At 38.1% G+C, this 14374-nt stretch overlaps 1 protein-coding gene across 3 annotated transcripts in view; it reads left to right on the forward strand.

Moving 5' to 3' along the window:
- hivep2a (HIVEP zinc finger 2a) overlaps positions 1 to 14374 on the forward strand; it is a 105229-nt gene that overhangs the window by 14768 nt on the left and 76087 nt on the right. For 2 of the 3 annotated variants that reach the window (XM_063002003.1, XM_063002002.1), the window contains exon 2: positions 1795 to 1856. The gene's annotated coding sequence lies outside the window, so the exon portion shown is untranslated. Of the gene's footprint in view, positions 1 to 1794; positions 1857 to 14374 lie in introns of those variants that run through there. The other variant, XM_063002005.1, reaches the window with a different exon arrangement.

Consider the following 14374-nt stretch of genomic DNA (forward strand, 5'->3'; position numbering starts at 1 on the left):
TGATTTAGGGAATCTGAACATATCAATTCATTGTAGGTCAATGCCAGAAAACATTGTTGAATATGCGTAACCTTTGAACTCTCAGATGGCATTGCTGTGTAAACCGTCAGTGATAAATATAATGCATGGGATTGGGGGTACCTCAGAAAAACACTGTCACCTAACACATTCTGCTGCTGCATCAAACAATGCAATTTGAAATTCAACTACACATGAGAAAACCATACATTATTTCTATGCAGAAACACCTCAGAATCCTTTGGGCCCCAGCTCATCCCAGAGGTTCCAAAAGACAGTAGAAACGTGTACTGTGGTCAGATAAGTCCTTGTTAAAATGTATTTTTTTTTTTAAATAGCTTGTTTTCGGAAAAAATGGATGTTGCGTTTTTTTGAAAAGAAGTATTTAGACTGTTATCAGCCCATGGCATGGGTGACTTGAATATTTACATATACTATTCTATATTATTGTTTATTATATTGTACTGGTATACATACTGTATATATTATTCTGTATTATCTCACCATTACTGAAATTAAACAATTTCTGGGTTAAGACTTTCAAATACTAAAAAAAGATGATAAAACACCTCACCTCAGTAGAATTACAATATGTAATGTATAAATTTTTGTTTACACATTAGGTGGTCCTATAATCACCCAAATTACCCAAATGTACAAGGTCTAGTAAAAAATTTGGTTTTTATGCAAGATTTTGACTTTAATTTAAGTAAATAATCATTCCATTCCCAGGTAACAGGGGTTTAAGTTCTAATAGTAAAAAACAAGCAAAGAAAATACTCAGTTCTCTAATTAATCCCAGACCATGGGCAAACCTCAATATTTTAGTATATTAACCGTTGTAAACCAACCCAGCCAGACTAAGCAGATGTGCAAGTTTGTATGCATACTCTTTTTCAGAGCAGTTTTAGCACATCACAGGTTGTGTACCCATTTGTACTGATGCCTCGCCTAAATAAATGCTGCTAATGACGTCCTAGCTCGCCTTAACTGCACAACAGGAAACACTTGTGGCCTCCCCTTCTTCCTGCTTTAAAATGAGGTAGTCTCTCTCTCTACCTGCCTCTCTCACTCCCCTTCCTTTTTTTGCTCTCTGCAGCAGCATCAGTCACAGCTGAAACCTAGTTTCTACTTCAGAGTTTTTTTTGTCAGCCACCGCTGCTCAGCTGGTGTGTCCCATTAGTGAATCTTCTTTACAAATGCTTGTAACTGAAATACCATGATTCTCTCCCTTTCCTGTTGATCGGCTTCTTCCTCTAACAAAGCAAGGTTTGCTAGAGAGTTAAAGAGCATGTAACAGTGAGTAAGCGTGAGAGGGTGGAGGGGTTGTTTTTGGTAAGAGTGGATATGTGCTTATGCTACTGAGCAATGTATATGACACAACTGGCACAGCAGAGATTTGGACCCCCCTATCCAAATCCAATAGAGATAGGTGGTAGGTGGAGTACACTTTGTCAGGTGGGCAGCTGGTCAAGCACATCACAGCAAGTAAAAAAGTGAGCCAAAAGGCCTGGATGTCACTAATGCCCTGTGTGATGCAAAATCTGTATGATGCAGGGGTTTGATGAGTGAACCGAAAAGACAGGGTGGGTGCTTGTTTTTTTAGTTGTGATTTTGGTGAACAGTTCTAGTGTTTGTGACGCAGTATGTTAAAGTCTCTGATTCATAAACACTGACTAAGACCATAAACTAATCTATTTGCCTTTGTGTTGTGGTTTGAGAGTCTATGTGTATGTTCATTTGTTTAACACTCCCTTTTCCATTTCTCACAAACAGGGTGTGTGTGGAGCATGTGTATCTGGATTAACTTTTGTGACTACTAGGGGACAACGCTACAGGTAAGATGATTTTCATATACATTGCATATACATTAGATTTGCAACTACTGAATATGTTTATTATTATTGTATATCTTGGGAACTGGGGAACTAGTTATGCTAGCCACTACCTTTAAAAAATTACACATTAATCAGGAATACACAGCATTTCAATATTATGAAGAAAACATTGAAAAAACAGTGAAACACATTTGAATAAATAATTTAATTTACCAGACCACGCAATAAGCTAGGCAGTTTTTTGAGACAGATTCAGTTAGCATCCCACTGCTTTGTTAGCATGCTGTCATTTACTTACATTAAGAGTACTTTCATGTTCACACTTGCTAGCCATCTGTTTGTAACAAATGTATTCACCTACAAATATGATGATGCCTTAGATTTTAAAACCTGTAGCTAGAACCAAACATCACTTTGTAGAACTTTTAAATTATTTTTGCAGTATCACCAACTGATCAGTTGGCCATAGAGAAGCAAGCAGTAGATTAAAACCTTCTAGGTGCTATCATAAAAAGATTTTTATATCTATATCTCTCTATATATATTTCTATATATTTTTTACAAATCATTTTACTTTGTACAGTTGATTGTAAAAGAAGTTAAATGTTTGCACTTATGTGTTCTTTAATGAAGTTAAGTGCAGTGTGGTGAAGCACTATCCATCTTTGCTTGCAAGGACTGAGCCTTTGGTGGACCCTTCTTTTATACCCAATCATGATACTATGAGAGTGCCATATCACATGCCCAAATGAATGTAACTTGTGAGACTTAATGTAGTTCAGTAGCTCATGTTTTGTTCTGACCATCTTGTAAACTTGCTCAGTGCTCATCATCTTCCTCCATTAGATTTTCTGATGCACTTGTTTTTAAAAGCCTGAATATGGCTGTCTTCAGTATATAGGCTTTACATCCACAAGTGGCTACTGGTCAGACCAAAGTATTCATCAACTGTAGCTTGGTGATGGTGATAATTGACTGTCTTTTCATATTCCTGTCAATTTGACCATCACCCAATTGTCTTCACTTCACCAACACATTCTGCAGTATAGTAAGACATTTATTGTTGATGTTTATAATTACAAATATCTCTCTATCTGGAATGTTTTTTTTTTCATTGTTTAATACCAGTGACAGTAAAAGTTAATCATTTACTACTGATCTAATCATTACTCTCTGATGATCATGCCATTTTTAAATTGTAGCCTCCAACCTTTGTTAATAGAAATGCATAATTCATAACCTATTAAGTTGAAGAAATTATTTATAACAAGAATGACGAAAACCATGGCAACAGACTGAGCCAGGAAAACACTTCCTACTGGTGAATACTCAGCCATTTGTATGGTTTCTGTGCTAAACATAGCTGTTTCTTAAAGCATTTGGCATTAACAAAGAAAAAAATAGCAATAGCAAGAAATAAATGCAGCGTTTACTGGCTGTCCAAGCACATTTTAGCCTAATGAGGTCCAATACAGTTTAAATTTGGCTTACTGTCTCGGAGTCATATTTTGTTTATGTGTCTTAAACTAGGTCCCAATAGGACAAAGTATGGCTGAGTTATTACCCAAAGAATTTAGAAGCTTGGGTGGGTTGATTGATATGCTTAGCTACACTTTGTCTAATTTTAAGCTGCACAGTCCATTTGTTTTTTGTAGATGACATTTAGCACAATTGGATGTAAACTCTAGTTTTAGAGGAGTTTTTTAACATTTAGCAGTAACAGGAAAATGGTTAGAATAACGAAGTGACTTTTGACTTTTAAGTGCCCCAGTGGCTATTTTTCACGCTTCAGAACTCCATAGTTGAAAATGCATTAAAATTTTCATGGTGGTTGGCCAATTTTTGGGTGGTTTGCAATCTGATTGGTCAGTGACGGCCATGTTTTTGTGATATGATATCAGGAGCATACAACCTGAAGTAGTATATGACACAGATGCACTATGCCAAACTTCTTGTTAATCGGACAATCTTTGTTTGCATAACATTATCTTGCATGTTATAGTGCAGTGCAGTTACACTATATTAGCATATGAACCTCCTGTGATATTTGCCTTTAAAGATTTGTGACAATCAGTGTAATGCTTGCTGAGTTTGAGCAGTATATGTGTGCATTATACTTAGCTTGCTTCACCCATGTTTTTGATTGGCATCTGACAACAACACTGTCAAACAATTCAGAGCCTCGTTTGTGCTTAAAAATTTATGTGATTTTGTATTTTATTCAAATAGGCTCAAAAACAAGTGGGTGGAGCTGTATGGTTCTTTAGTCTTTTATTGAGACAAGCAATTAGGAGAAAAATAATTTTGTCTCTACATTGTACTTGGTTGGAGATATTGGCCTTGATATTTGACTTAACACTATAGCAATACAATTACGGCTTCCGCAGTTGGTCGACCACATTGACGACGCATTTTTCAATATTTTAAATTGATGTATCGTTTTTAAAACTGTTTATAAATGATCCCTTTTAATTACAACGTCTCCATTCATAAAACCATTCATATGATTTCCCTCAGTACTACACAGCAACACTAGCGATGTTGCACGTCTATATTGTTTCATTAAACTTCTTATTCGCAAGATCTTGGAATACAGTATTTCTTAGCGAGTTTAGTTTAGGGCACATTCACTTGAGAAGCAACCAATTTTTGCGGTTGCCGCAGCGTTCAAAGCACAAAAAGCTTCTCATGTGAATGTGCCGTAACGCTTACCACTTTGTTTACATCGCTTAGAATTTGAAGTAAGTTTTGAGTGAATCTGGACTCATTCTGTCTGTACTGTACGTTGGACTTAATGAAACATGCCTACCTCTATTTTATTTCTGCTATAAGTTTAAGCACTTTGCTTTGTGTATGGAATGCCATAAACACATGTTGCACTTTGTTTAATATGGAGCACTTGGGAATTTGATAATATGGACATAAACCCTGTGTACATTTAGTTTTGTACCATATTATTATGTCATACGGTTTGTTGTTAAAATAAAAGAAGCTTAAATGAGATTCAAAATAAAATTTTTGGGAGGAAAATTAATTGTTTAGATTAATCTGTAAAATAGTCTATAGATTTATCGATAGAAAAATTGTCGTTAGTGGCAGCCCTAAATACCATCAGGCCATTCAGGCTGAGCCTGAGAGCCTGAGTAGCCTGCTACCTGTTGATCAAGTCTCATGAACGTACCACTTACGGTTTGGTCTCTTGTGTTATTTATTATCAGAGAAAAAGAATAATAAGAAAAAGAAAAGAAAACTATAAAAACAATAGGGCTCCAGCACGTTTGGTGAAGATCGGAAAGATCTTGATGACCAGAAAGGAAGTGCGTTTTTTATCTGAGTATGCATGTTTTGTGTGTGAGGTCAAATCTTTAAGACTCAAACTGTGCATATTTCCATGTGTACTGTTGTTTGTTTTTATGTATAAATCTAAGCATTATGAGTTAGAAACATAGCTGGCATGTGACACAGTTGCATGGGTAGGCTTTAGCCAAGACCAAGAGAAAAACTGATTCTATCACCAGCATCACAATCGTGGAAGAACAACCAATTCATTAAGCTTTTACACTTTCACAATTACTCAGTAACACTTCATATTGTTGTACTACTGACAATCAGCAAAATGTAAATGTGCTTTTCAAATGAGCTAAGAAAGCTTACGTTGGCACAGACTATCAGTCTATGATTTCTCAGAGCCGATTTCTTACCACATTCTTTTATGATGTTATGTGGACAATGATGTACTGTGAAGTGGCTTCTCTAAGGTGCTTCTAGGTTTTGGGTTAAAATGACTTAATAAATTAATTTATAAATTAATGAAAGGCCTTCAGTGGACTCAATTTAAGGTGTTTTATTTGTTGAGACAGGTTGCTGGTTGCTGATCATGTAGCACTTAACTTGGCAGTTGTGGGACCCTGAACCCCAGCAGTAGTGGGCTAGTGTAAAAAAAGCTTATGCCCAAACCTATGAGTAAACAGACTTCACTTTAAAGACTTTGTTAGTATACTGGGAGTATACTTGCATTGTGCTCAGGATAATGTAACACATTTTGGGATGTTGTTGTTGAGCTGTTTTATGTACTGTTGGAATCAGTGGATTTGAAATGACAGAATGGAAGTAGAAGGGCTTTTAGATATTGTGCTTTTTGCTAATTGGAGCAAAGCATGCTGGATCTCCTGTTTTCACAGTGGACAGAAGTGCAGCAGTCAGCTGACTGCCTCTGTCTGTCTGTGTCTCTGTAACAGTCTCCCCAGAGAACGTACAGTGTGTCAGGCATGAGGAGGTTGGAGGTCATACAGCAGACTTTTGTTACACTGTGGAATCCTACCTAGGGGAAATAATTTCTATTCTACAGTTTTAGGGCATGGACTATATGAAAAATTAAAAGAAACACTTTGCCTTGCTGATCCAAATATTATAAAAAAATTGTGCAATGGCACAAAATGTATTGCTTGAGTATATATACCAATGTCTTCTGGACATTCTTTTAAATTTATGTTCTCTTATCAGCCAGTGTGAGTTGTTCAGAATGTATATCAGTACAGAGTAGCCATTGTTAACAACTATGCTGCTAGTTGTCTCGTGGTAAGCAAAACGCTGCTCGTTGAGGTCGCCCACCCTTGGTAGCATGACAGGCTGTGTGAAGGCCAGCATTTGTTAAGTGAGGAGGGCAGGGTCTTTTTATGGAGTTATAACACTGCTTACTTCAAAATAGCTGTTTTTGCAAACAACAAAAGCCAGTGTTGGAGTGTTGGTTAATTGAATGGCAGGGGCGAAAAAATAAAAGGGCACCTACTGCATGACTTTGTGCCCTACCAGCTCGCAAAAAGCTATGATGCACCATGTATGATACAATAGTCCTCATTCTTCATTAAAATTAACATTTTGTTATTAGGCAATAACTATTAGAAAACTGTAAACCTATAAAATATTTCTATTACAAACACCTCTAAAGCTAAAACACAAAGGAAACTATTAATGCTAAATCTCAACTCAATATTGTGTCTGTGTTTTTCAAATAATGGAACTGGCTGAGCCCTATAAAAGCATTGTTAGTTTAATGCTTTATACAGCCATTCATAAATCCCTTTCTATTAGCAGCCTAGGGTGGAGAAATAGAGTCTTTACTGAGGCTCTCATCTACAAGGGCAGGAATAGATACCCATCTAAACCACTGAAGGGATTCCATACCCTGTTATTGGCTGGAGGGAGAAGATATGTGCTACTGGTCAGATCTTATCTTTTGTGCAGCCTGGTTCTCAGACAATGCACAAACCCCTACTAAAGTAGCAACACATACGCTGTTTCTATGGGAACACTTCCAGAATTACGCTTTGTCCTTGACTGAGTCAGGTGGAGATACGTATAAAATGAGTGTAGCTAAGATGAAAAAAAAGAGGAAGAATGAAAAGAGAGACAGGAAAGCATATGTAAATAGTTGTGTGGCCACAGATAAATAGATGAAGTGTTCTGAAAATGCCCTGTGAAAGTGTCATGTGATCATTAGTCCTGTTTATTTGGGTGAAGCCCTCATTGCCACATGGCTGATAGATTGTTGTCCTAAAACACTGATATCCCTCTCTCTTTACTTTGATCTCCTTTATCGATTTACCCATATCGATTTGATACAGGTAGAATTATATACCACCGCAGGACCTGATTGTCTTGGGCTCACAAGCGCTGTTTGCTGACTAATTGTGCCATCATCAAAAGCAAACGAATGTAGTTGGTTCAACAAAGCAAGCAAAGCACCACAGAGGCAATGTTCATGCTGGCACATAGGGAGGCACAGACCAAAAAATCTGCACTGAAATGTATTCTTACTCTTCTTCAGCTGAACAACAGTTAGCTGAGCGTTTGTAGCTGTTTTTTGGGGATGGAGTATGCACCCACACGTGCCACCCTTTTGCGCACAAATGCATTGGCAATTATAAATAGGTATGGTGCAACCGTATGCCACACACTGCTAGTTAATACTGTCAAAAATTGTTCTATATACTTTATTGGCTTTTTCTACCTCTGGCTTGGCTGACTTCCTGATAACAGCTCAATTTGAATTAAATAGCACTGGGTCAGGGACCAAAGCCCACAAGTTGCTTTTTCCTGTATGGCAGAGACTGTAGTGGGTGGCATGTGTCTGTAGTCAAAGCACATGGAAAGTAGCAAGGCAAAGTCAGGCCACATAAATTAAGCAGGAACTTGCCATGCCTTTTTTCTCACATGGGTCAAGCATCTTTCGTTTCCTCTTTTATAAACCATGCAAATGACTTGCTTGGGTAGTACAGCAGCACAGAACACTTCCTGTTGGAGTACAATTGGAATGTATGTATAAGATAGATCTGTTTGTGTCTACACATATTGATCTAATATTTTCACCTGATCTGTTATATAAGTCAGCAATAATGATTTTACCACAACTAACCACCATCATTAGCATGAAGCTATTTGCACTCTTACTGCATTTTCAGGGGTTGAAGTGGGTATCAGGGGCACTCGAGTGGTACAGGGGTCTGTTATTCTAGCCCACCATCGCTGAGATATCCAAAAGCACTGCTGTAGATTGGTGCCCTGTCCAGGGTATTCCCAGTGGAACCGGACCTGCTATAACCCTGACCAGGATAAAGCGAATGATGAAAATTTAATGAAGGAAAAGTTGGTATCAGTGCTTGGTGTTCAGTGGTTCAGTGGTTTCTTTTTTCCAAATATGTGCAAGTTGGATTATTGGCTACTCCAAGATATGAACAAATTTAAGGCTAACTGTTTGATGCTGTAGATGGACTTGCACCCTATCCAGAGTGTATTCCTGCCTAGTGCCCAGAGTCTCTGTACAGTGTCAAATCCAGACCTTGATCAAGACTAACTAACTTGTAATTGGTGCTTCCATTATAGGCATTGGCTACATTGCAGCAAATGACAAGAATTAAGTGGATTCTGAAAATGAATGAATTAATGAATACTTTTGATTCTGTTTGCCAAAATTACCCCTAGGTGTAATAAGTAAATGTGAGTGCATGTTGCCCTGTGATGGATTGTCAACCTGCCCAGGGTGTAGTCCTGCCTTTTGCCCAGTGTTTCTGTGCAGAAACAGACCCAGACCTTGACCTTGATACAGAGTCTAATTTGGGTAGTAAAATTAATGAATGAAAAATAAGCAGCATACTGATATTATTGCTGTTTACTCTTGCCCTGATTAAGCAAATAATTGGTATAAAATGAGTAAAAGTGATAAATATATAGGGGGTAAATTCGGAAAAAACCCTGCTTTTCTTTTTGGTCTTTCTGTCTTTTCCTTTACATTTAACTGGTAAAACAGGTGCTATGAAGGGCTTGTAGAACGGTTACTGGGTGGGTAGGTGAGGTTGTAGTAGAGTCAAGAAGCAGCTGCAGTAGACAGATGAATGAAGCAGCCATTTCCCTGTCCTTCCATCAATGGTGCTTCATCAAGAGTGATGCACCTGCAGTCCAGAAGAACACTCAAGGTTGCCTTCACCCTATTTAAATTAGCAAAGAAAAGTGGCAATCAGACTGTTTTCCCTCTGCAAACTGAAACAAACTGGCTAAAATAGAAATCAATTGAACCTAATGCCAATTGATAAGTGCACCTCCCAATGGTTGGACTGTTTTGGCCACCCCCCTTGGATATTAGCCAATTATGTCCATGCGGATGCCCAACCTGCCAATAGCACCACTGAGATCTCTGAATCCAGATATCTGAATCCCAGTGTTAGGAAGCTAGCTTACTTAATCGCTGCACTAACTAAGTGCATTATGTTCTAACAAAATACCTGTCAATACAATTTTCAAGGGCGCTGTTGTCTTATAGCAAGGAGGGTCCAGGTTTGAGTCCCTGGCTGGGCGGCTAGGGTTCTTTCTGTGTGTTCGTGTGGGTTTTCTCTGGCTGCTCCATGTCCTCCAAAGACATGCAGTCAGGTTAATTGGAGTTACTAAAAATTGTGTTTGTGTTTGTCTGTGTCTGCCCTGTGATGGACTGGCAACCTGTCCGGGGTGTTTCCTGCCTTTCGCCCTATGAATCGGACCCACCACAACCCTGACCAAGATAAAGTGGTGGTAAAACAGACAATGAATACATTTATTTCTAAACTTTTCTAAACATTTCTAAACTTTCATAACTTACACCGTTGGCCAGGGGAAAAATACAGTTTAATTACAGTGGGGTCAAAAAGTATTTAGTCAGCCACTGATTGTGCAGGTTCTCCTACTTAGAAAGATGAGAGAGGTCTGTAATTTTCATCATAGGTACACTTCAACTATGAGAGACAAAATGAGGGAAAAAAATCCAGGAAATCACATTGTAGAATTTTTAAAGAATTTATTTGTAAATTATGGTGGAAAATAAGTATTTGGTCACCCACAAACAAGCAAGATTTCTGGCTCTCACAGACCTGTAACTTCTTCTTTAAGAAGCTCTTCTGTCCTCCACTCGTTACCTGTATTAATGGCACCTGTTTGACCTCGTTATCTGTATAAAAGACACCTGTCCACAGCCTCAAACAGTCAGACTCCAAACTCAACCATGGCCAAGACCAAAGAGCTGTCGAAGGACACCAGGAAGAAAATTGTAGACCTGCACCAGGCTGGGAAGAGTGAATCTACAATAGGCAAGCAGGTTGGTGTGAATAAATCAACTGTGGGAGCAATTGTAAGAAAATGGAAGACATACAAGACCATTGATAATCTCCCTTGGGGTCAAGATCTCATCCCGTGGGGTCTAAATGATCATGAGAACGGTGAGCAAAAATCCCAGAACTACACAGAGGGACCTGATGAATGACCTGCAGAGAGCTGGGACCAAAGTAACAAAGGCTACCTTCAGTAAACACACTACGCCGAGAGGGACTCAAATCCTGCAGTGCCAGGCGTGTCCCCCTGCTTAAGCCAGTACATGTCCAGGCCCGTCTGAAGTTTGCCAGAGAGCATATGGATGATCCAGTAGGGGATTGGGAGAATATCATGTGGTCAGATGAAACCAAAATGGAACTTTTTGGTAAAAACTCAACTCGTCGTGTTTGGAGGAAGAAGAAAAACACAAGAACACCATACCTACTGTGAAGCATGGGGGTGGAAACATCATGCTTTGGGGCTGTTTTTCTTCAAAGGGGACAGGACGACTGATCCATGTTAAAGGAAGAATGAACGGGGCCATGTATCATGAGATTTTAAGCCAAAACCTCCTTCCATCAGTGAGAGCATTGAAGATGAAACGTGGCTGGGTCTTCCAGCATGACAACGATCCCAAACACACCGCTCGGGCAACGAAGGAGTGGCTCCGTAAAAAGCATTTTAAGGTCCTGGAGTGGCCTAGCCAGTCTCCAGACCTCAACCCCATAGAAAATTTGTGGAGTCCGTGTTGCCCAGCAACAGCCCCAAAACATCACTGCTCTAGAGGAGATCTGCATGGAGGAATGGGCCAAAATACTAGCTACAGTGTGTGCAAACCTGGTGAAGACTTACAGGAAACGTTTGACCTCTGTCATTGCCAACAAAGGTTATGTTACAAAGTATTGAGTTGAACTTTTGTTATTGACCAAATACTTATTTTCCACCATAATTTACAAATAAATTCTTTAAAAATCCTACAATGTGATTTCCTGGATTTTTTTTTCTCATTTTGTCTCTCATAGTTGAAGTGTACCTATGATGAAAATTACAGACCTCTCTCATCTTTGTAAGTAGGAGAACCTGCACAATCAGTGGCTGACTAAATACTTTTTGGCCCCACTGTATGTAGGTAACAAATGTTCCGCTGCTTTAGGGAGTGGCATACAAAAGGCCACACAAATCAGACATGACAAATGTGTATACTGGTTTCATGTCTGACTACACTTAGAAATGTAGACTACTGTACTACACCTGTACTACACTTAGGTTTTCTTGTGGCAGACTTGTGGGTTTTTAAAAAAAAAATTTTAGTTAGATAAACCTCTTTTTTAGGTAGGCTGTAAGATATTTAAACTGTATCTATTGTGTTATGACTGATCTATAGCTGCAGAGCAACATGTTTGTACAGTGATGTTACTAATTATACAAAAGTGCTGTTTGGTCACTGTTCCACTGCTTTCTGTCCTGTTTATATGATCATTGGCTTTACTTTGATTCTGCCTTTCATGAATGCTTCTCTGACATTATTGTATGTATGGGATTTATTTTGTAATAAAAAAGCATACTGGTGCTTCAATTACTCTTATTAGCAGCATGGATTAGATGTTAGCTTGCTATGACATGATTGCGCAGGGCACACGTGCCTCTTACATGTGTTTCCCAGTGTTAATTCTAGGTGACTTAGAATTGAACCAATAATTATCTGGTCTCTTTAGGGTAGCCTTTTTACTAAATGTCCACAAATAAATATACTTGACCAGCTGCAGAAATGACTCACAGTGGATTGTACAGAGGAGGTAGTCCACCCTCTTTCCTCCCACTGAGAGAGGCCTGCAGTAAGAGTGCCTATATTTCCAGCTCATTGCCGGCCAGGTCGTTAATCTGTGTACTCTATAATTAGTGGCCCTAATACTGTTCCTCGACAGCTGTGATTCATGCATGTGAAATAAGATAAAAGTCTCATGATGCAGTAGCTGATTAGTGCACTTCTGTCGATACAAATTTTTGCTGTAAATTGTAATTAGTTCAGGTTGGTATAAACGGAAAGATGCATGGCATACATGCACAGCTTGCGTTATGTACCATAAACTGATTTATCTATAGCTAATCAGTCCTCCTAGCTACACTTTTCAGTATGAGGCCTGATGCTTCAAAATGAACGTAGTTATACATGAAAAACAATCCCTTAACTATAACTCCAGTGAAAACAGCACTATTGGGTTGATGTAAAGAGAAAAAGTAACTCTGAACAGACATTACATTATATAAATATACTGTATGTAAAAGTATTCGAAAAATGAATGGTTTAGAGATATTAAGTAGTTTGCTTTTTGGACATAAAAATGGTTTTACCTCTTATTAAAATTACTACTTGGGCTATAAGACATGAACATAATTACCATCCGATAATACTTTATATGCGCTACATTATTAAGTAAAAGTGTGTTTATACAAGACATCAACTGAACAGAATCAGAGTTTGTAACTAAATAAAGAACCAGGATTTTAGGAAATATTAAATGCAGACAGAAATATAGAATGCATTAGAGGTGCATTTTAATGGCATATTTTGATACTGATGTCTTATTGATTCTGATTACCACCGGCTGATTTTCAAACCAAACTAACCAGTCACTACATACTGTATGTGGGCAGCAAGTTCAGATGATTTTGTTTAACTTTACCTGCCCATCCAACTCTCCTTTGCTGCTATTTAAATTTTTCAGAAGCTTGTTGGGAAGCATTTGTCAGACTTCAGTCCAATGGCATAAAAAAGAAGATTATTTAGGAACCATTAAAGATGTATCAACAATTGTAAAACTAAACATTAATTATAATCAGATGCCCCTCTATGCTATGGGAGAAAAAAATAGAATACTCTGGAGACCTCTAGGTGTTTTATGAAAGGTGCCATCCTACATAAAATGTGGTAAAAATGTGGTATTTGCCTGATCTTTCCCTTGCTTTATTTACCACTATGATAAATAGTAGGTGAGGTTTAATTATGGCACACATAATAAAGCTCATTTGTTCTCTCTAAAGCACTGGAAGGCTACATAAGCCTGGAGGGCTGTATAACAGCATCAGAATACATTATTGGGCAAAGCTGCCAAGCAGCAAAAAGGTATAGTAAATTGCACAAAACAATTGGCTAATTAGCTCAATGTTATTTTGGACACTCACCTCACTCACCCGTCAAAGTTCTGCTGTGATTGCTGAAGAGTACTCAGCACAGGTGCATAAAGTGTACACAAACTGAAAACCTACACACAATCCATGCTAGGTATTTATGTTTTGTTTACTTGTAAGTACCTTCTAATGAAAAGAAAAAAAAGAGAGCTTATTAGAGGGGTTACTCTACAGTGGCTGCTAGTGCATCTGTTAAATTTAATGATCAGAATTAATGCAAAATGCAATACCTACAGATAGAGCTGGGCTGTATGGCGGTACATTCGGTATACCGGCTTTGATTCTTTGTACAGTATGGATTTTTCATATACCGCCATACCGTAGCACAGTTAATTTTTAACAGCTGTAGGCTTCAAGCAAATAATATAATCATATAATATTGTTTGCTGCTAAAAGCACAATGGATCTCTGTGCAGATTAGATACAGCTCACTTGTTAACCAGGTAGCGTTAGCATAACAGTGTTAACAGATGAGAAAGGCTTTCTTGATATGGTGGAAAAAATAAACAAATACAGCAAAGACATGAGCTGTGTTGGCAGTTAAGTTTTTTTTTTGTTCTGACACATTAAAACACTATACTGTACTATTTGTTAGGACTTTTAAATATTATATTAATAATAAACTTTGTATATATTGCACCTGTTTCACACATACTGATTCCATCATATATTGTCATTTTGTGGGTCCAAGCAAACCTTATAGTACCCAAAACCAT

Source organism: Trichomycterus rosablanca, chromosome 9 (assembly GCF_030014385.1).
Source record: "Trichomycterus rosablanca isolate fTriRos1 chromosome 9, fTriRos1.hap1, whole genome shotgun sequence".
NCBI lineage: Eukaryota > Metazoa > Chordata > Actinopteri > Siluriformes > Trichomycteridae > Trichomycterus > Trichomycterus rosablanca.